Source organism: Orcinus orca, chromosome 7, assembly GCF_937001465.1.
Source record: "Orcinus orca chromosome 7, mOrcOrc1.1, whole genome shotgun sequence".
In the NCBI taxonomy this organism is placed as follows: domain Eukaryota; kingdom Metazoa; phylum Chordata; class Mammalia; order Artiodactyla; family Delphinidae; genus Orcinus; species Orcinus orca.
This window is the reverse complement of record NC_064565.1, coordinates 99,187,350-99,210,124: the sequence shown is the minus strand read 5'-3', so window position 1 is coordinate 99,210,124 and position 22,775 is coordinate 99,187,350.

Genomic DNA, 22,775 nt, shown 5'->3' with positions numbered 1-22,775 from the left:
TTCCATTCACTAGTTCCCAGAGGAGCAAACGTTGCTGCTTTGAAGGGGTGTAGGTTATAGGACTACCATGTGCTTGCCTCTTTGGTATATTTTAATTCATTGTCAAATCAGCTTAAAATGAAATACTAGAGACTGTTTTAGGGGTAATAATTTTGAAAGAGGAAAACCTTGGGGCTAGGACTAGGTGTGGTGATAATTTTTTATTTTATTTTTTCGGTACACGGGCCTCTCACTGTTGTGGCCTCTCCCGTTGCAGAGCACAGGCTCCGGACGCGCAGGCTCAGCGGCCATGGCTCACGGGCCCAGCCGCTCCATGGCATGTGAGATCTTCCCGGACCGGGGCATGAACCCATGTCCCCTGCATCGGTAGGTGGACTCTCAACCACTGCGCCACCAGGGAAGCCCGTGATAATTTTTTAAAATTATTTTATTCACTTATTTATTCATGTATTATGCATATAATTATTAAACACCTATTTTATGCCAGGCACTGTGTTAAGGGCTGGGAATAGAACAGTGGCCGATATGGTCATAATACCTGCCCTTTATAAGGCTAGTTTTCAACAACAGTCAGACAATTAAACAAGTAACAACATATAGTGCATAAACATTGTGATATAAGATGCTTATCTACTTGATCGTCCATCTGGGACTCCTTTGAGGGGGAAAGGGGGAGTTCTTAATAATTATGCTGGGCCAACAGATTTAAGCTGAGATCACCCTGGGCAAACTGGGGTGTGCCTAACCTTAGGGTTAGGGGCTCTAGAGGTTATTATGGGATTGTGAAACAGGAACACTTAATCTGGTCTGTGTGTAGTGATGGTGGGGACAGGTTTCCAGAAGAAACTGATGTTTAAACTGTTACCTGTGTGTCTCCTTCCGGTGGATTCACCCCTGGGATTCTCTAAAGACTGCCAGCACTTCTGGGGACTAAATACTTTCTTTTTTTTTCTGCCAGTTGAAAAGAGGGAGTCTGCTACCCCAGGTCAAGGTCTGAGAATTAAGTGTCATTGGTCCTGACTGGCTTGATTAACTCACGCACCTGCCTCTGGACAAATCACTGTGAACAAGGGGATGGAATACGATGATTGGCCTGTCCACGTGGTGGGGGAAATTTAGGGTCATGTTAGGAAGGGGAAATCGGTTAATAATAAAGCAATACTTATATAGCATTTTTTACGTGTAAGCACTGTTCTAAAAGCTTTATATGTATTATATTTTTAAATCTTCTAAAAACATTTTGAGCTGGAATTTATTATTATCTTCATTTTACAGCTAAGGAGACTGAGGCACAGAGAGGTTAAGGAACGTTCCCAAGATCCCACACCTGGTAATCGCTGAAGTCAAGATTACATCACAGGGAGTTGCCTCTCAGCCATTACACTATCCTGCCTGGACATCTCGTGCAGCAGAAATTTGGTCTGAGTCGAGTGAGGAGTGTGAACGTGAATGGGGTGAAGTGCTGCTTTTATTAATGGTTGGTTTGCTTTCCAAAGTCAGAAAATGCAATAGTAATCACAACCCCTTCCCCAGCTTTATTGAGAGATAATTCCCATACCTTACACTTCACTCATTTAAAGTATACAATTCATTGGGGTTTTTTTTAGCGTATTCATAGAATTGTACAACTATCCCACAATCAATTTTACATTTTGATTTCCCCCACAAGGAAGTCCCATATCTATTAGCAATCACGTCCCATTTTCCCTCTTTCCAGCTCTAGGCAACCACTGGTCTACTTTCTGTCTCTAAAGATTTACCTATCCTGGACATTTCATTTAAGTGGAATCATGCAGTACGTGGTCTTTTGTGAATGGCTTCTTTTACTTAAAGTTTTCAAGGTTTACCATGTTTTAACATGTATCAGTACTTCATTCCTTTTTATAGCCTAATATGCCATGGTATGGATAGAGCACATCTGGTTTATTCACTCATCAATTGATGGATATTTGGGTTATTTCCACTTTGTGTATATTATGAATAATGCTTCTATGAACATTCATGTATATGTCATTTGAGTGAATGTATATTTTCATTTCTCCTGGGTATATACTTAGGAGTGCAATTGCTGAGTCATATGGTTTTCCATAGTGGCTCTACCATTTTACATTCCCAACAGCAATGTGTGAAGGATCCAATTTCTCCACATACTCACCAACACTTACCTGTTTTTTTAAAAAAATTTTATATTATAGCCATCCTAGTAGGTGTGAAGTGACATATCATTATGGTTTTGATTTTCATTTCCCTGATGGTTAATAACATTGAGAATCATTTTCTGTGCTTGTTGCCCATTCGTATATCTACTTTGGAGAACTCTCTATTTACATCCTTTGCTCATTTTTAATTGGTTATTTGTCTTTTTATCATTGAGTTGAAATAGTTCTTTACCTTATTCTAGATACAAGTACAAGATATATGATTTGCAAATATTGTCTCCCCTTCTATAGGTTGTATTTTTAATTTTCTAAGTGATGTCCTTATCTCTACAAAAATTAATTTTGATGATTTCCAATCTTTCTATTTTTTCTTGTGCTTTTTGTACCATAACTAAGCAACCGTTACTAATCCAATGTCACAAAGATTTATGCCTATGTTTCCTTCAAGAGATTTATAGTAGTTTTAGCTCTTATATTGAGAGTTTAGATCTATAAAACTATAACACAATAACTATAAAACTACAAAATTTCTTCTAAACACCACTTTAGCTGCGTCCCATAGGTTTTGCTATGTCGTATATTCATTTACACTCACCTTAAAATATTTCCTAATTTTCCTTGTGGTTTCTTCTTTGATCTATTAGTTATTTAGTATTGTGTTAATTTCCACATATTTGTAAATTTCCCCAATTTTTTTTTGTTATTAATTTCTGATTTCACTCTATTGTGGTTGGAAAACACTTTTTTATTACTGTAATTCTTTTAAATTTATTGTGGCTGTTTTATGGCTTAGCGTTAGTCTATACTGGAGAATGTCCACGTGCACTTATGAAGAAGTGTATTTTGCTGTTGTTGATTGGACTGTTTTATGGATGTCTGTTAAGCCTAGTTGGTTTGTGGTGTTGTTCAAGTCTATTTCTTTACTTATCTTCTGTCTAGTTGTCCTATTCATTATTAAAAGTGGAGTAAGTCAAGTCTCCAACTATTGTAGAACTGTCTATTTCTCCCTTCAATTCTGTCAGCTTTTGCTTTGTGTTGTCTTTGAGTTTCTGTTGTTAGGTGTATATGTGTTTATAATGCTATATCTTTTTTTTTTTTTTTTTTTTTCGGTACGCGGGCCTCTCACTGTTGCGGCCCCTCCCGCTGCGGAGCACAGGCTCCGGACGCGCAGGCTCCGCGGCCATGGCTCACGGGCCCAGCCGCTCCGCGGCACGTGGGATCTTCCCGGACCGGGGCACGAAGCCGTGTGCCCTGCATCGGCAGGCAGACTCTCAACCACTGCGCCACCAGGGAAGCCCCTATTTGCATCTTTGAATCTAAACAGTATCTCCTGTAGACAGCATATAGTTGGATCTTGTTTTTTTTAATCCAGTCTTACAATCTCTGCCTTTTGACTTTGTTACATAGTAAATTCACATTGAATGTTATTATTATTACAATTGGATTTATGTGTGCGTTTTACTCTTGACTTTTTCTTTCACTGAGCTCTCTGTGAAGCTATCTGGCCCGTTCGATATTACACTAAGTTGTTAGGCTTCACCAATTGCTGGCTGATTTCTCTGTTGTTTTTGACAATGCCTGTTGTATAACTTGCTCCACAGTCTCATCCAATTAAATTCAGGTAGGAGTAGTTTTTGAGGTCAGTCTTTGAGGTTTGTGCTGACCTGTGTGGAGTGCTCTTCTTGGCTATCTATTTCCCTGGCTGTCTCTTGTTAACTGTCTTGCCTGTGGTTTAGTTTTTATTCTTACAGAGTCTCCTTTTAATTATTTACCACCAAAATTTTCATTGTTTTTGAGAGCACACTTAGGCTTGAACTTCCCCACACTCTGTTTACAATAAAGTCAGTTCTTTTAGGGAGAGTTTCAGAACCCTTTGTTCTCATGGATCGTCTTTCCCGCTGAGCAAAAATCTCTGAGCCACTGCTTTGTGTGCTGGGCAGGAGGGAGGAGCCTCTCACCTTCTTGGCTTGCCTCCCCTGATGTGGAACCTCTATCCTAAAAGTGAGCTGGAGGGGATGATAACTGGATCCCTAATATTGACCTGCCGCATCTGGTATAGAGCCTCTGCCCTATGAGTGGGGACTGAGTGGAAGATGGGAAACCTCAGCCTCTCATCCACACTCACCAGAAATTTAGCCTTTCCACCTTGAAGTTAGAGGGGATGAAAAACGCTGGTGCCCTGCTCCTCCCAGTGAGATGCCATATTCCTTAACTGGGGAGCAGGGGGAAAAGGAACCTCACTTTTAAGTGAGGAGTCTCATTCAGAATGGAACTTCCCCCATGGTGAGCTGGAGGCGAGTGGTAATTAGCAGGTCATGGCTCAAGTGCCAGAGACTCACTGTTCTCATGATTTAGCAGATTTTCTTGAATAAACTTTTTTTTAAAATGTTCTATATGGGCTTAGGACAATTTCTAGAGATGTTAAATGCTTCTAGAAATAATTTTCATCAGTTATGATTGTTTCATGGGGAATGGATCCTCAGGGCTCCTCACATGGTCATTCTGGAAGTGGAGCCTATAGCTACTATTTTTTTTTAACGTAGTCTAAAAATGCTCATGAATGTGAAAGAAACATTTCAGACTGGAACTATGCATTGGAAAACTGAGAGAGGTATAAAATCCCAATAGTGAATGAAGAGGTGTGGGTAGTGGTCAAGGTTCTAGTAGGAAACAGATGGCTCACACAAAAGATCATCCAAAGAGGACACTTAGGAACTTCTCTGGTGGCACAGTGGTTAAGAATCTGCCTACCAATGCAGGGACACGGGTTCGAGCCCTGGTCTGGGAAGATCTCACGTGCCGCAGAGCAACTAAGCCTGTGTGCTACAGCTACTGAGCTTGTGCTCTAGAGCCTGTGTGTCACAACTACTGAGCCCATGTGCCACAACTACTAGAACCTAGAGCCTGTGCTCCACAACAAGAAAAGCCATTGCAATGAGAAGCTCATGCACCACAATGAAGCGTAACTAGAGAAAGCCCATGCACAGCAAAGAAGACCCAATGCAGCCAAAAATAAAATAAATGAATAAATTAAAGCAATCATTCATAAATAAATTAATTAAATAAAGAGGATACTTAAAAAAATGTGTGGGCTGCTATATTTAAAATGGATAACCAACAAGGACCTATGGTATAGCACAGGGAACTCTGCTCAATATTATGTAACAACCTAAATGGGAAAAGAATTTGAAAAAGAATAGATACATGTATGTGTATAACTGAATCACTTTGCTGTACACCTTAAAGTAACACAACATTGTTAATTAACTATACTCCAATACAAAATAAATAGTTAAAAAAAAATGTGTGGACAAAGTTAAGTCAGACGCCAAGGGATGATGACAGGGACTGGTACCAGCAGGAAGTAGTGCCTTTCCCCTCCTCGTTGGAAGGAAGGCAGGAAGAAGATAGAAGAAACTGGTGCAAACTGGAGCTCTCTGGTGAGAGGTCCCACCAACCAGGAACAGTGGTCTTGTGTTAAGGATTGCAGTCACTGCACAGCTGATCCTGGGAGGGAGGGAGGAAGGAGGCTGGTGTGGGAGGAAATGAACTTCTGGAAGTGCTCACTCCTCTCTCCCTTTGATTTCCTGCCAGCCCCTCTCATTGGCCAAACCTAATGGAAGCCAGAAGACAAGTGAGCTAGAGTGATGTTATCCAGAGTGTAGCCTCCCAGGGAACAAAATGGGGCCGAGTGGAGATGCATCTACGGATACTAATGAGGGACACCCAGCCCAGTGGGCTTCCCTGCATGGAAATGCCAATGCTGTGACCTTCACTGCTCTGATGACTAGATCCTTTCAGAGAACAGTGGAAAGAAGGCACTGACTGAAGACTGATCTGCTTGTATTCTCACATCCCCCAACATGTGTCTTCATCAGAGTCCACAATGCTCACCCTCATTTTATTCATGAATCACATGTTCAGGGCATGAAGAATGTCGGAGGCAACTTTAAGCATCATTTGAAGCCAAGGACGTAAAGGAGTCAGCAGGGTTTGTAGAGCTCTTGGAAACTGGCATGGAAAAAGCTTCCTGTTTAAGGTATAGAATGAATAGAGGAAAACGGCCTTTGTTTTATGGATCACATCAGCTGTCGTATGTGTGGTCTAACAACTACATGCACTTAAAAGGCAAAGAGAAGGGAACATTTGTGAATGATCTCTTTACACTTAGCGACAGTCGAAAAATATTCTGCAACAAATTACCCAATACCCCACCACCAGTGGTACTCAAGTGCCTGAGTGAAAGCCCACAAAATAAGCTGGAACAACTAACGCAGGCTGATTTGTATGTGTATAAACTGGTGAATAGGCAAATCACTGCCTCCAGGTTCCCTCTTCCATAAGCCTGGAGAGCAACCCCTTGGCTTGAGAAAAAAAGATGGGAATGACAGCGTTGTCAGATTACTGTGGTTTTGCGCAGGCATTTGCTAGAGTTCTGCCAGGAAATTACCCTGAGTCTCAAAGCTCCCACTTCCTCTCCTACTACTTCTAGTTTTTTTTCCTTAACAATTCTTTTCTTTTTATTGTTCCGCAGTCTTTCTTCTACCCTCTGCTTCTGTCACCTCAACAGGGATGCTGTTAGCCCATTTCTCTTTCCAATGACCCATAAAACCTTGTCCTGATGTCTGGTGAGATACTTCCCTGGCACCACCCATTCACCAGCACTGTCTTCCACCTGGTGCAGGAAGGCCCTTTCCTGGCAAACAAAGCCCCCACTTGCCTTTTTATGGTCCGAAGTAGAGCTGCTGCCCTCTCCCCATGCATTCAGACCTACTCCTCTGGAACGTGTTAATGCTAACAGCAGTTGTAAGTAAGGCACAGCTTTTCTTTCTCCAGAAAGGGGTTGGGGGGAAGGGGAAAAAAAGAGGGAGAAAGGAGAAAGGATCAAGTGCAACTGCAATAAGGGCTTTGGAGCCTTTGGGCCCCAGACAGGAGATCATATTTTAATACCTGTGGCTGAAACTGAACCATAAAACTTGGAGAAGATTGTAAATGCTTTGTTTTACAAAGACAACACAGTCTGACTATGGTTAAGGAAAAAATCAGTCTGACACTTGTTAAAATGGTAAAGAAGACTTTATTTAGGACTATTGCCATAGATGTCAAGACTATCTCAATAGAAGAGAGAGACTGTGCTCAACTCTGAATACAGCAAAGACAGATGGGGACTTGCAGCCAATGCGCAGCATGGGGTGGGGCAGTGAATGGAAAATTACTAAAGGGAGACATCAAGGGTAGGGAGATTCTTGCTGAAGCAGGCCAGATGATAAGATGTCATGGGTGGAGGATGAGGAATTTGATCAGATAAATTGACTTGGCTGGATTCTTGCTAAAACTGGGCTAGGCAGGCTAAAGATAAGGCTCAAAGACAAGGCTTAGTTGAAAAGAGGGCTCAGAGAAGCCTGTCCAAAGTTTGGATAAGGAGAGAGTCTTATCCAGTATAGTGTTAACTTGCTAAGTGTAACTTGGACTTGTAGCCCTGTCTTTGTGTCAGTGACTGCATTGACTTAATACACAGTTACACACAGTCTTCATTAAAAGAAAGCAAATACTGGGGGGGAATCCTACCTCCTATTGATTAAGCAAGCTAACTTGTAGGAACTTCTAGTTTCAACCAGCTCTATCCACTTCCTTGTCCTCCTTGCTTTGCTGCAAGTGAATTGTTGCATTATAAGCTGTGAGATTCTGATGTGTGTACTGTGTCATGTCAAAATAATATATAAAATAGGGTTCTAAGGGATGTAGTAGAACCTTTGGAGATGCATGCTAGGTGACACAGAAAGCAGGTTGGAGGTTTTCTTGTAGACACAAACTTAGTGGTATGGTGTGGCTAAGGGTCCCCATGTATGGTTGGGAGTTAAGCCAAATCACAGTTGACACGAAGAGGGAGAGGTCTCATTCTGAACTCCTTTGGTGCTCAATCAATGCCCAAGTCACAGTCTCCACTAATCGGAGATGTCTTGGTTTCAGCAGGAAGAGATGAGAATGTACATGTATGTTTATAAGCTGGTCTTCCCTCAGTTGACCTTCTGAAGTCATAATGCACATAAAACTTCACTGGTAAAGACAAATATACAGTAAAGGTAGTAGATCAATTACTTATTAAACTAGTAGGAAGTTTAAAAGACAGAAGTGGTAAAACCATCTGTGTCTATAATAAGTGGTTAAGAGATACACAAACCAAAAATATGCAAAATATGATGTCAAAAACATTAAACTTGGGGAGGTGAGTAAAAATTCAGGGTTGTTAAAATGCATTTGAACTTAAGATAGCAGCAACTTAAAATAGTCATGCATATATTATATATACACACATATTATATATAGCTATATATATACTATATATAGCTATATATAAACCTCGTGGTAACCAAAAATCTATAATAGATACACACAAAAAAGAGAGAAAAGAATCCAAACGTAACACCAAAGGTAGTCATCAAATCACAAAGGAAGTGAGAAAAAGAAGAAAAGAGCAAAAAGAACTACAAAAACACCCTGAAAACAATTAACAAAATGACTGTAAGTACATACCTATCACTAATTACTTTTACTTTAAATGTAAATGGACTAAATGCTTACTGAATGGATATAAAAACAAGACCCATATATATATATATATATTGCCTACAAGAGACTCAGTTCTAAAGACACACACAGCCTGAAAGCAAGGGAAGGAAAAATGTATTCCGTGCAAATGGAAACAAAAAAGCCAGGGCAGAAATACTTATATCAGAAAAAATAGACTTTAAAACAAAGATGGTAACAAGAGACAAAGAAGGACATTGCATAATGCTTAATCCAAGAAAATATAGCTATTGTTAATATATATGTACCCAACATAAGAGGACCTAAATATTAAGCAAATAGTAACAAACATAGAGGGATAAATTGACAGTAACAATAATAATAAGACCTGACACTACAAAACGTCATGAAGAAATCATAGGAAGTATGCTCTGTGACATTGATCTTAGCAATAATCTTTTGGATATGTATCCTCAGGCAAGGGAAACAAAAGCAAAAATAAATAAATGGGACTACATCAGACTAAAAAGCTTTTGCACAGTGAAGGAAACTATCAACAAAACGAAAAGACAACCTACTGAATGGGAGAAGATATTTGCAAGTGATATATCCAATAATGGGTTAATATCCAAAACATACAAAGAACTCATACAATTCAACATCAAAAAACCAACAACTGATTAAAAAATGAGCAGAGGACCTAAATAGATATTTTTCCAAAGAAGCCATACATATGGCCAATGGACACATGAAAAAGTGCTCAGCATCACTAATCATCAGGAAAATGCAAATCAAAACCACAATGAGATATCACCTCATACCTGTCAGAATGGCTATTTTCAAAGAGACAACAGATAACTTGTTGGTGAGGATGTAGAGAAAAGGTAAACCTCATGCACCGTTGGTGGGAATATATATTGGTGCAGCCACTATGGAAAACAGTATGGAGACGCCTCAAAAATTTAAAAACAGTGCTACCATAGGACCCAGCAATTGTACTTCTGAAGAAAATGAAAACACTAATTACAAAATATTGCATGGCTGGACCTAGAGCGTATTGTGCTCAGTGAAATAAGTCAGACAAAGATAAATACTATATGTTATCACTTATATGTGAAATCTAAAAATAAAACAAACGAATGAATATAACAAAACAAAAACAGATATAGAGAACAAACTAGTGGTTACCAAGGGTGGGGTAGTGGGGGCAGAGAAGGGAGGAGGGGCAAGATAGGAGTAAGAGATTAAGAGATACAAACTATTATGTGTAAATTAAATAAGCAACAAGGATGTATTGTACAGCACCAGGAAATAGTCATTATTTTGTAATAACTTTAAATGAAGTGTAACCTATAAAATATTGAATCACTATATTGTACACCCGAAACTAATATAATATTGCAAATCAACTATACTTCAATAAAAATAGAAACAAGGGCTTCCCTGGTGGCACAGTGGTTGGGGGTCCGCCTGCCGATTTACGGAACGTGGGTTTGTGCCCCGGTCCGGGAGGATCCCACATGCCGTGGAGCGGCTGAGCCCGTGAGCCATGGCCGCAGAGCCTGCGCGCCCGGAGCCTGTGCTCCGCAACGGGAGAGGCCACAACAGTGAGAGGCCCGCGTACTGCAAAAAAAAAAAAAGGAAGAAACAAAAAGGAAAGATGTATGTACCCCTGTGTTCATTGCAGCTTTATTTACAATAGCCAAGGTATGGAAGGAATTTAAGTGCTCATCAACAGATGAATGGATAAAGAAGATGTAGTACATACACACAATGGAAGACTACTCAGCATGAAGGTGAATGAAATCCAGCCATTTGTCACAACATGGGTGGACCTACAGGGTGTTACACAGATGCAATATCAGACAGAGAAAGACAAATACTGCATGACTTCATTTATATGTGGAATCTAAAAAGTAAAACGAACGAACAAACATAACAAAACAGAGGCAGACTCATAGATACACAGGACAAGCAGGTGGTTGCCAGAGGAGAGGATGAGAGAAATAAGTGAGGGAGATCAACAGGTACAAACTTTCAATTACAAAATAAATGAGTCGCGAGTATGAAATATAGAGAATGTAGTTAACAATAATGTAATATCTTTACCGTAGGTAATAAGGTATCATATGTATGTAATACAGTACAGTGACATACGTAACTGGACTTAGCATGGTGATCATTTTGAAATGTACAGAAATATTGAATCACTATGGTCTTCACTAGGAACTACCATAGTGCTGTAGGCCAATTATATTTCAAAAACAAACGAACAAACAAACTCATAGAAAAAGAGATCAGATTTGTGGTGATCAGAGGTGGGGGGTGGGGTGGGAGGGGGAACTGGATAAAGGTATCTAAAATGTATGAACTTCCAGTTATAAGATAAATAAGTACTGGGGACATAAGGTATGACATGACAAATATAAATCATGGAAGTTGTTAAGAGTAAACCCTTAGAGTTCTCACCACAAGGAAAAAATATTTTTTTCTTTTTCTCTTGTCTGTATCTAAACTATGGATGTTCTCTAAGCTTATGTGGTTATCATTTTGTGATGTATGTGAATCAAATCATTATGCTGTATACCTTTACCTTATACAGTACTCTATGTCAATTATATCTCAGTAAAACTGGAAGGCAAAAAAAGAAGTACCAGCCATATAGGTGTGTTTTTTTTCATGCTCTGTAAATTCTGATGCGAATATTGATATTCAGTGTAGCTTTAGGTTTTACAGTGATTCCTGCTAATGTAACTGAGAAGAGTTTTAGTCTAAGAGAAATGCCTAATTTGGCACTAACAGACCAGAAATACTACAGCAAAAAAATGGATTTCAGGAGATGTGATATTAGGGTTCCCAAAAGGAATTTCATCAAGAACCGTTTCATATCTCTTGATTATAATTTTTAATCTCTTGTTCATAATTAAATGTTTGAATTTGATCATAAAAATAGCTCTGATAAACATAAGAAAAGGAGGTGCTAAATCATCACATTTCACCTCAGATTGGGTCTCAGGGCACATTAACAAGTGAATCATTTATCCTGGAGATGAGTGGAGTATGGGGTATGGTGAAAAGTACAGGGGTTAGTGATTGCTAGTGGGAATGTGACATTTTGGTCATGATTTTTTATTTTAACTAATGGTTTATGATATTCTCTTGGGACTTCTCCCAACTCACAGGGAGAGTCTCCTTAGCACTGATCCCTGTAAACTGGCTGTGGAAGAGCCTTATCTAGGAATTGCTTTAGATAGTGAGAAAAAAGGACGCTGTTGTGGTATCACCCCTAATTGTTCAGCTTTGTTTTTCAGTGAATATAAACTTAAACCCAACAGATGCGAGAGGCACCAAAGAAACAGGAAGTCTTGAGAGGCTGGGAGCCAATTAGCACATATCTGTCTTTCAGGAGAGTTTGGGGTAAATCAAAAAGCCCTGGGTTTCACATCCATCACCACCTCCTCTGGTCTGCTTGGCGCTGCTGGGGGAGAGTGTAAACCAGCACAGCGCTGAGTCTTCATTGCTCAGAAATTATCCCAGATTTGCCAGGACTCAGGACTGCTCTGGGGTTATCACACTTTTCTTTTCTCCTTCTTCTTTTTCTTTTTTAATAAGAGAGGGAAACCTGGCCCTAGGATAAACCAAAGAAGGTTTCCTGGAGAATAGGGCTTTATTTATTTATTATTTACTTATTTATTCATTTTTATCTTTGGCTGCATTGGGTCTTTGTTGCTGTGCTTGGGCTTTTCTCTAGTTGTGGTGAGCGGGGGCTACTCTTCGTTGTGGTGCGTAGGCTTTTCATTGTGGTGGCTTCTCTTGTTGTGGAGCACGGGCTCTAGGTGCGCGGGCTTCAGTAGTTGTGGCACACAGGCTCAGTAGTTGTGGCTCGCAGGCTCTAGAGCGCAGGCTCAGTAGTTGTGGCACATGGGCTTAGTTGCTCCGCAGCATGTGGGATCTTCCCGGACCAGGGCTCAAACCCGAGTCCCTTGAATTGGTAGGCGGATTCTTAACCACTGTGCCACCAGGGAAGTCCCTATTACACTTTTCCCTGAGAATCTCTTGCTGGGTCTGCAATGCAGTTAATTGATAGTCGAAAAGCAAAATCTCATTCCTGATGGGTTCAGTTACTCCCTGCCTCGGGGTGGAAACAAGTGATGGGCCAAGTAGGAATGACTGCATGGGCTGGCTGCTGCTTCTCGCCAGCTGTGAGAACAGGGGCACGTTGCTTCAGCCCATTCAGCATCAGCGTCCCAATTTGTAGTAAGAATTCTATTACCTTATAAAGGATTGTGGTGAAGGTTAACTGAGCTTCTGCATGGAAGGCTCTGAGTGCAACAGCTCTAGGGCCTTTGATAGGTGTGGATAAAAAATACCTCCCTTATCAGTAAACAAAGGATGTTGCAAGCCATCAAGGCATCAGCCACTGCAGCCGCCCCCAAGTGTGCACCCTGAGAAAAGCAGGATACTGACCCTAGATAGTTAAGGTGCACATCAAAGGAATGAATGGTAATCTTCTGATTTTCCAACTACCTGGTCTTTGTTGTAAAAACTCCTACATATCCTGGCTCTTCCCTCACCTCTTCAGAGCAGTCTCTCGGTGCTGTCTGAGAGGCTATGTTCCAGGCTTACGTCCTCAGCAAGTTTCCTGAATAAAACATAATCCTCAACCTTTAGGTTGTGCATTTTTTTCAGTTGACATAGGTCAGTGTCAATTACCCAGACAGTCCTATGTGCTCAGCTTTAGAACAGCCAGACCAGCTGACTTGCGTTCACTTATTCATTCAACATGCTTGTCTTCCCCCATTCAAAACTCTCTGCTGGTATATAAAATTTTGAGTTCTTTAGAAGAAAATCAGGAGAAAACAAATCATTCGTGGCTCCTGTTGACATGTGGGCTGGTATTAAGTGTAGAAATATCTCCATTTAAATGACTCCCTTTCTGACACTGAAGACACACGATTACCAGGCAAATGTTTTAAATCTGCTGCAAGAATGTTGTTTGGAAGACAACTAAATGTCTCGCTGTGGCTTTATATCCCTCAGAATCAGAAAAACAGCCAAAAAAAGACTAAAAACAAAACAACAAAACCAGCCTGAGCCATCTTAAGCAGGCAACTCTGCTCTCAGCTCCCAGGGCCTGTAAGACGAATCTTTTAACCCATCTGCTGTAGGAAGTTAGGCAAAGCCATAGCTGGGGAAATTCAAAACAGCAGGTTTTAACTAAGGAATTTCTTCCTGGAAATTTGTGTCTTTATGTTGCCTGGCAGAACTGCCTCTGGCCCCAGGGCAACCCTCGAAGCTCTCTGGAATTCTGGAAATATACTCTGCCTTCCCCCGCTTCCTGGGGGGACGTGTAAGTGTATGAGGCTCAGCTTGTATTTTCAAACACCAGGCCAGGGCAGTCATTCCAGAGTAGAGGAGAGCTGCCCAGCTTTTTTTTTTTTTTTGCTTTTTTGGGGGATATTGCATACTTAGTGGAAAAAGTAGATCCTTTGAAGTTGGAGAGATATGAGCTCGAATCCTGGCACTCTGCTTTCTGGGTGATCTAAGGGAATTTCTTCATCTGTAAAGGATGGCGACGCCTACCTTAGGAGATGTCTGTGAGCATGAGATGAGACAACACATTCAAAGCATCGTATGTAAAATAGGTGCTCTATTGTATTTTTGTGGGAGGTGGGTTGGGAAGCACACAGAAGTCCAGATGTTGCATGATGTAAAGGAAGCCATGTAGTGTGAATACAGCCCACATATTTGTCTTGATATGGGCATCAAGTGCCCAGGCATGATGCAGTCATGACTCCCCGGTTACCTTTAGATAAAATGCACCTTTCCAGTAACATAGACTTTGGGACTGTATTTTTGGTACTTTTCGTCTCCAGAACACAGAGGGTTAAGGGCAACCAGGAGGACTCCCTTGAGCGTCGCACTCTTGCATTCTAATAATGTCTTTGAGATTTAAGAATGTCAAAGTGTCTTAGATTCAGGCTCCAATACTACTCTTTTGCTACAAAATGACCCGGGGACCCCAGAAGGTGCTTCAAGGAGGGCCAAACTGTTATTCAAACTACTATCCGGCTGAACACCAATCCCTGATGGCTTTTGGACTCAGGGTCCGTGAACTCTGGTAAAGTGTCTGAAGAACCTTTTGGACTCCTGGAAGATTAAGATTAAGGACTGTCCATTTCTTATTTCCAGATACCACCTCTGGACCTTATCAGAAACCCAAGCTGAGAAGCCAGGGCCTGCTTAGAGCACTGGGTTACGGCTGTTGAGTGGGGCCTTATGTCACTAGATGGATTCATTTCCAGGCCTTTCTGGAAGTGCCTGATTTCCGATTCTGTAGACGCTCAGTAAGACGAAAGATTCCATTCTCTACCTCACCCCAAATGCTGTCTCCTTAAAGACAGACACACATTCCTCCTAACTGCAAGCCTGGGTGAATCTCTTTTGAAACAAGAGAGAGCTCTGGTTCCAGGGCTTGGCTTTCTACTAGATCATATCCCTCTGAACTAAATTTCCTTCCTGGGCAAACTGACTGAGTTGCTAGGGGTTCTCAACTCTACTGCCCTTCAGTATCACCTGGAGGTGCTTTTGAAACACCTAGGTTTGGATTCCTGGAACCCGCTCCAGACCTGTTTAATCTAAGTCTCTGAGGATAGATCTCACCTTTTCCAAGGGAGTGCTGACGTACGTTCAGGTAAGGATGATGTACGTTCAGAGCTGTGTGAACTCCAAGCCCAGGATCCTTTAGAGGTTCCAACAAGAGAGTAGGAGAAAGAAACATCTCCCTCATAGCACAAAAAAGTCTCATTTTCATGTGGGAGAGTAGGCTTGAGGAAATTTGTTTTTCTCCAGAAGCCTTCAAGAAGCTGAGAAAAGAGCAATTTTGTCAGAGAAAAGAGCAGAGTGTCAACGTGAGCTACTGCCAGCAAGACCCCCTAAGAACTGGGGGCTGGGCCTGTCTCTGAGCGAGCAAATTCCAACCTTGCCTTGATCACACTTATCACTCCCATTCTCTTCCGTCTCAGTCCTAAAGGAGGAGACAGACACACAGATGAGTGAGCTCAAAGCACTCCAGCATGCTGAAAGGAGATGTACCAGGAGCCTCAAGCCAGTCCCCCTCCCTCTGGCCTGTGGGCATCAGATATGCTGTGGCATTGCAGGAGTCGCCGTCTTCTCTGTGGCTAGTTGGTGAGCAGTCCTGACCTTTGTTCTGCTCCCCGTGTCTAGCGAAACTTTCAGCTGCCCTCCAGCCCCAAAAAGCTTTCAGATGTTGGCTCAGGATCAACAACTGGGACCAGTAGCCAAGATCTTGACTTCATTCACATATGCAACACATAATTATTAAATGAATGACTTTGCCATGGACAGAGCAGTTACCATGGGGGAAACCTACTAGAGAGATGACTGATAAAAGTCTGAGAGAGGGCATAGGCAACACGACTATATAAAAAGAAAACAAAGTCACCTAAAATTGACAACTTAAAAATAGCAAATTTATTTTAATCCTAAATGAGCACCGAAAGGATTCTGATGAAGCGTAATTTATGCAAACCTATGCAAATCCAGGTGCCAATTATTCAGAAAAGGATTGGGTGGCATTTGTAAAGACCAGCCATACTCTAAGCTGTCACCTGCTTGCCTGCTTCTCCCTGGAGTCAAATTCAGACCAGATGACAGGAATTAGAAATGAAGAAACCACCTTCCTTGAACTTTCACCTTCAAGTCTAATTTAAGCCTGCCTGAGCTTTGAAGTGGTGAGACTGCTTTGGTTAGCATTCAAGAGCTCTTTTGGGGACTGCAACGGACACTCATTCTGGAAACAATAATACCACCCCATGCGAACTTTGCTAGGCTCTTGCATGGGCTGCTGAAGTAACGTCTGTAAGATGCTTTGACTTTCTTACATAAGACAGGTTTATGTATTGCTAGAAAAGAGGCAAAACAGAATGCCTCACAAAATAAGAGATTCCATTTCTTTTAAGGGAACAAATTACAAGTGTGTACACACACACACCACACACACACACATCCCATCACCTTAAAATGAGCCATGTACAATTCCTCCAGTGGACCCCAATTCTACCCCATTCAGGGCTAGCCGCTGATCACATGCACAGCATTGACTGCATCTCCTTCCTCTGTAAGAGTGTTCCCTCTAGACTACTGAGTCAGCATCATTATCCAAATAAACATCTGTTATATTTTGTTGTTAGTAATGATAATGACTAGCTGGGGTCACTGAGGATGGGCTTAATGCCTACCATCCAAATGGAAAATTTGAGAAAATTGGAAGCTTTAGAAAAACTCTAATTGTGTTTCCCTATGTACTTTCAAAAACAAGACTCTGCCTTACATTAGGGGCATTCTATTTTGTTAGAATGCTCAGGACACCAGCCCTAGGGTTTACAGAGTCCATGGAATTACACAGAATTGTTGGATAGAGGAGGGGGGTTAGGAGCCTGTGCCAAGGACTTTTGAAGGCCTTTTAAGGCCTGCAGTGAGTTCATGGGATGCAAGATCCCAGCTCTAGCCTTTGGGCTGATAAGGAATGCTAGGATGCAGCGGCTTGTTTTGGAGTTTGGGAAGGAGGTCTTCTTCGGCAGATCAGTGCTGTAGGTCTCTCACCTGCCAGCTACATGCCGGGAGGGAGGGCTGCTGGGAAAGAGTCCACATGCTCAGGGACGCACCTCACTGTGGATCTGGCATGACCTGAAAGCTGTGCTCTCACTAAGTCAACATGGAAAACTTCCCCCAGGAGGATCGTGTGGTGTGAGGTCTGAGCACATGCCAACATGTCCATGGGGAGACGGAATTGCAGGATGTGATAGCAAGCAGAAGCTTCTCTGAGAACAACTAATGTATTTTCTATTGTTGTGACCACCAAGCTCAAAGCATTCCATATGTCTCAGAGGCAAATGGCATATATTAGAGCTTCATTAAACTCTAGAGCAACTTCTGAAGTGAGTCCCCCTAGGTTTAGAATCTAGAGCTGGGAGACCGATCCTGGGATAACTATTCTCTGAAAGGTGAATTGCTTTCCTGAACTTCATTTCCACATGAAATGAACATGTGTTGTGAGAGGCAAGGTGCTCAGCCCCACAGTTCAGTAGATGCCACAGCAAACTCAGATTGGTGAGCTCAGGAAACAATTCTGAGAGGGACTGGCTGTGTGGAGGAACTCTATTCCTGTTTCCTCATCTAGACAACAGAGCCGAGATGGGTCCCACTGTAGGGGGTAATAAGTACCCATTGCCTTTTTTCAAGTTTCCATTTGGAGGAGTACTTGACTTTTCTTCATTCTTTCAGAATCCTTATTGCCTCTTCCAAGCTTTGTTTTCTATGGGTATAACTTCTGGAAGAGACTAATGTCTTCATTTCTTACACTGTGGAGGGTTGACCCTGAATGGGAATAAAAGTGTAAATCACCTTTTCCAATTGTAGGGCTGAAGACCATAAAATGCTTTGCAGTCATTAAGTGCTCCACCGTTTTTAAGGATAATGCATTTTTTTTAAATGTCAGTTTTATACATAAAATTTGTCAACTAGTTACAAATATGCTTCACTCTGAAATTCTCTGAGGTTTAGCCAGAGCAGATGAAAACTTAAAAATAATAATGAAAGATCAAAACACCTCCATATAGCTTTCTTAACTCTATACCTACTCTTACTCTAAATCCAGAAGTATTCATACCATTGAGTCTGTCTCTGGGAGAGGTAGTATATTGGTTAGAAATGCTTTTGCCTGCAAGTAACGTAAAGAACCTAAAAATGGCTTAAACAAACAGGAGTTAATGTTTCTTATATTATCAAAAGTCTGGAGGTAACAATTTTCTGATTGGATTGTTGGGTCAACATTCCAGGGAGTGTGTCTCTGTGATTTTCTTGACTTCTCCCTCATGGTTGCAAGATGGCTGCTGCAGTTCCAGGCATGAAGTCATTTATTCCAAATAGAAAGTTGATGAGTATAATGGTTTTAAAATATATCCTCTAATTCCTTGACATATCTCCCATTGAGATGCGGGGTCTATGCTCCCTCCCCCAACTCTGAGTGGGTTTGTGACTGCTTCAACCAGTAGAGTAAGGTAGAAGTGACATTACGTGACTTTTGAGGGTGAATTGTAAAGTGCCACGCAGCTTCTGCCAGTTCTCTTGGAACACTTACTCTCTGGATGCTCCTTCTGGCACTCTTCTTCTTGGCATTCTCCTTTTCCAAGTTCAGATTCCATACTGGGAGAAGCCCAATCTACATGGAAAGCCCATTGTAAGTGCTTTGGTCAACAGTCCCAACTGAGCCCAGCCTTTGAGTCATCCCAGCCAGGAGGCAGAGATGGAAGTGAAGAAGCCTCCAGATGATTCCAGCCCCTAGCTCTTTGAAACATCCCCAGATAAGAATCCAGACTTCATAGACGAAAGATAAGCTATCCATACCACACCCCATATAAATTCCTAACCCACAGAATTAATTTGTGAGCAAAATAAGGTGGCTGTTGTTTTCTACCACTAAGTTTGGGGTGGTTTGATAGCCAGCCGTGGATGTCCAGAACCAGGAGAAAAGGTAGTGCCAAGCACGTCTGTCCCTGAGTAAAACAATAAAAAATTTCTCAGAAGGTTCCCAGTAGCCTTCCCTGCATAACTTACTAGTCACGCCATAGTCACCCCTATCTGCAAGGGAAGTTGGAAAAGTAAGAAACACTTTTGATTAAAGGTGACCTGTTTCTGGGGAAGGTATGCCAAAAAGAAAACAAAAAACAGAGGTACTATTAGCAAGGAGAAGTGGAGGGAATGGATATTGGATGGCTAAATTACAGAGCCTGCCACAGTCGCATAGGAAAAAGATACACTTTTAAATGCATTCTGTGCATAAGTGAGTATATATAGTATATATCTGTACATATGTATGTTTACATACTATATAGTATGTATATATCATATATACACAATATATACTAATGTATGCTGATTGATACATTCTTCAATAAGGGCTGCAATAGAAACTTAATATGGAGGAAATAAGGTGAAAGAGAGGAACGGATAGGGAAATTATTACCCCTTTAAATTAGAATTAGTTTGGGGTTTGGTTTGGTTTTGGTATAGGCTCAATGTCTTTGGAAACTCAGGCATACTTTGCCTGTGACTCTGAGCACTGTCTCCCCCTAACTTGCCCCATTTCCCTCATTTTACATCCAATACGTTAGTTTTAAAGCCATTGAGCTAGAGCTGGCTGCCTCCAGTTCATACCAGTTAAAGATTCATATAATATAAATCCGTAGCTTCCCCCCACCTTCTATATATTCAGTTTTATTTCAGGAATGTTAAGTTTTATAACAGAATAGTGGTCAAACAAAATATGCCTCCTCAACTCTGAAAATTAAAAAAGAAGGGAAATCTTCAGGGAAACATTGTCATGAACTTGAACAAATGTGTTCTGGGCAGTTCTAGGCTGAGTTACTAAGTTGTTAGGCAATCTATGCCTCACTAATGCCTTTTTATACTCTAAATATCGGCCTGTTTCTCCACTACATTTCTGGGTTACTGGTGAACATTTGTATGTCTTCTTCTGCTAAGTCATACATACTGTGTTTTTAAATACCCAGTAGAGTTTTAAAATGTCAATGCTGGAATGGAATTTAGTGCTATGGACTAGGAGGTTTAATTCAAATGAGTACGGAGACCAGGAAGGTCGCATGAAGGAGGAAAGTGTGACCGGTGGAGACCGCAGGGAGTGGTGGGAACGACGGCCAACTTAAGAATGTGTGTCCTTTGTTGATTAGTACCCTGTGGGAATGTTGGGTCTAGGGTTTTAAAATTTTAAATCTAAGTCAGAAATCTAGATTTTAGGTTAAATTTCTCAATTTTTAAATCCTTGGATGCCTTCCAAATGTGTCCCAAAGGATCCTAATGTAGTCTAACTTTCTCATGGAGATCTTGTGACCTACCTTAAATCACATGGCTGTTCAGTAAGCAAGAAGGACAAAAATTCAATTCATTTAGCCCTTACTATAGGCGCATACTAGATCTTATTATCAGTTACTTTTCACATGGGTCTTTGATTAATCCAGAAAAAGTTAGTCAACCAAACAGTCAAGGTATCCACGTTTCTTTTCTCTGGGAGGAGTTTTCAGAACCTCTTTCATGGACAGGTGGCTTAATTAAGACTTAAGGATCAAAATCCACACCACACCAGCACTACACCTAGATACCAGAAGAACATTCTGGAATACCCCACATGTTCAGTCTTACATGCCATTCACTGTTGTTCTTTCTACCAACTTAGAATCTCACTATGAGAATTTTGGTACAAACAATTCAGAGAATTGGGGCCATCCAGTTGGCATTAATTCCTTTTAAATTAAGTGTTAAGCTAAGAAGATTTGAAGGAACAATTTTGCTTGAAAGTTGGGAGGTCGATTTGGATGAATGGGAGTATAGAGTGGGTGCACAGATCAGCCGAAACTCATTTAAAAGAAAGTGGAACGTCCTAAAAGCAATTGTGTTTCAGGTCTCTGTCTTCTATAAAGAACTCTTTGAATATTCTGTCAGGAAAATGCAGATCAGCCTTCCCCAAGGAGGACAGATAGCCTCTAAGCAGAGCCTTACAAAATGGGTGACTTTAGTGGTGTTTCGGAACGTGAGTCAGCAGCTCCGGATAATAGCTTTCTATTAGAAGAGCAGCAGTGCTCCCCTGACCACAAACTACACAGCAAGGCATTCCTGAGCTTTGTATTTATTCTCTGACTGTACGTGTTTTATTAATTGGTCTTCAAGTCTCGGCCCTGCTCCCGAGGCAGGCGTTCTGTCGTCCAGAGAACAGCTGGACTTCTTCAGAGAGTCAGCAGGCAAGCCAGGCCGCCTTTCTTTTTGCCCTTAGCCATATGGGAATGAGTTGGCGGACTTGGGTTTTCTCACTGCTAAGGGACTATTGGATGCCTCTATACCTTCTAGAATGTCTTTCCTTGGGCTTTTTTTGTGTGTTGTCAATACCCCTCTTTTCTAATCACCTTTGAAAGACATTTCTTTCTCCCTTGAGTGTATCACCGGTCCTCCCTCTGGCAGTTAAATTATTTTATTTCGTTCTTTTTTTCTTTTTTTGTATTTAGTTCTTTTCCTTTTTTTCTTTTTTTGTATTTTGTTCTTTTTTTCTCTTTTGACTTAGTAAAAAATAGAGAGGAAAGCTTGTTACTGTAACCTCAGCATGTCATGTTTTGCTTGCCCTTAGTTTCCCTAGTGCCTAACATAGTGGCTTGCAGCTCAGAAATTTCATTCAATATGGATGGATGGATAGATGGGTGGATGGATGGATAGATGAATGATTAAATGTTCGTATGGAAGGCGTGGACTCCAGCTGAAGTGCAGCTCAGCAATGAAAGGAGCGACTCAAGGTCAGAAATTTAAGTGAAATTCTTCTGCTCTTCCATTTTGATATCCTGTGCATTTGCACTTTCATTCATTTGCTCTGCAACATTTACTGAGTGTCTCCTTTGCTCCAGTCCCCGTGCAGTCTAGTGGGAGACAGGCCCACACAGTGCCCTGTGGTACGTGCTGTGATGGAGGCAGCCAGGTGGGCTACGAGAGCACAGAGATGCATGCAGACTTTAGGTAGATGGGGTTTGGTTCTCATCTTACTCACATCAGTTTAATGTCAGGGTATCTGAGAGGTAGCATAGGCAATGATTATGCTTTTAACATGAATCCTTCTTTCTTTCTTTTCTTGCCTCCTAGCTCCCTCACTTTCCTTGGGAATGAAAGTGTTTCTCTTCCCATCCAGGGAGGGGAAAGAGGACCCTCTGTTTCTAAACACTAAGGTCTCCTTCTATTCTAGGTTGGGGATATGCAGGATTGCTAATACTTTGGCTCTAGGCTAATAGGATCCTAATCTCTTCCCAACAAAACATCCCATCAGGGATTAGAGGGCATATGGGAGGAGAACCCCCAGACCAACAGGGATGAGAGAAGCCTGTTGCCTAAATAAAGCCTGAGGCCTAATTCTAGAGAGTTGCCCAAAAGTGAGTCTGCTGCCAGGTTAGTGCCCTTGGACTGAGGGGCACGGTTTGAGTGCCTGAGAGATGCTCTAAACATGAGACCTCCCCA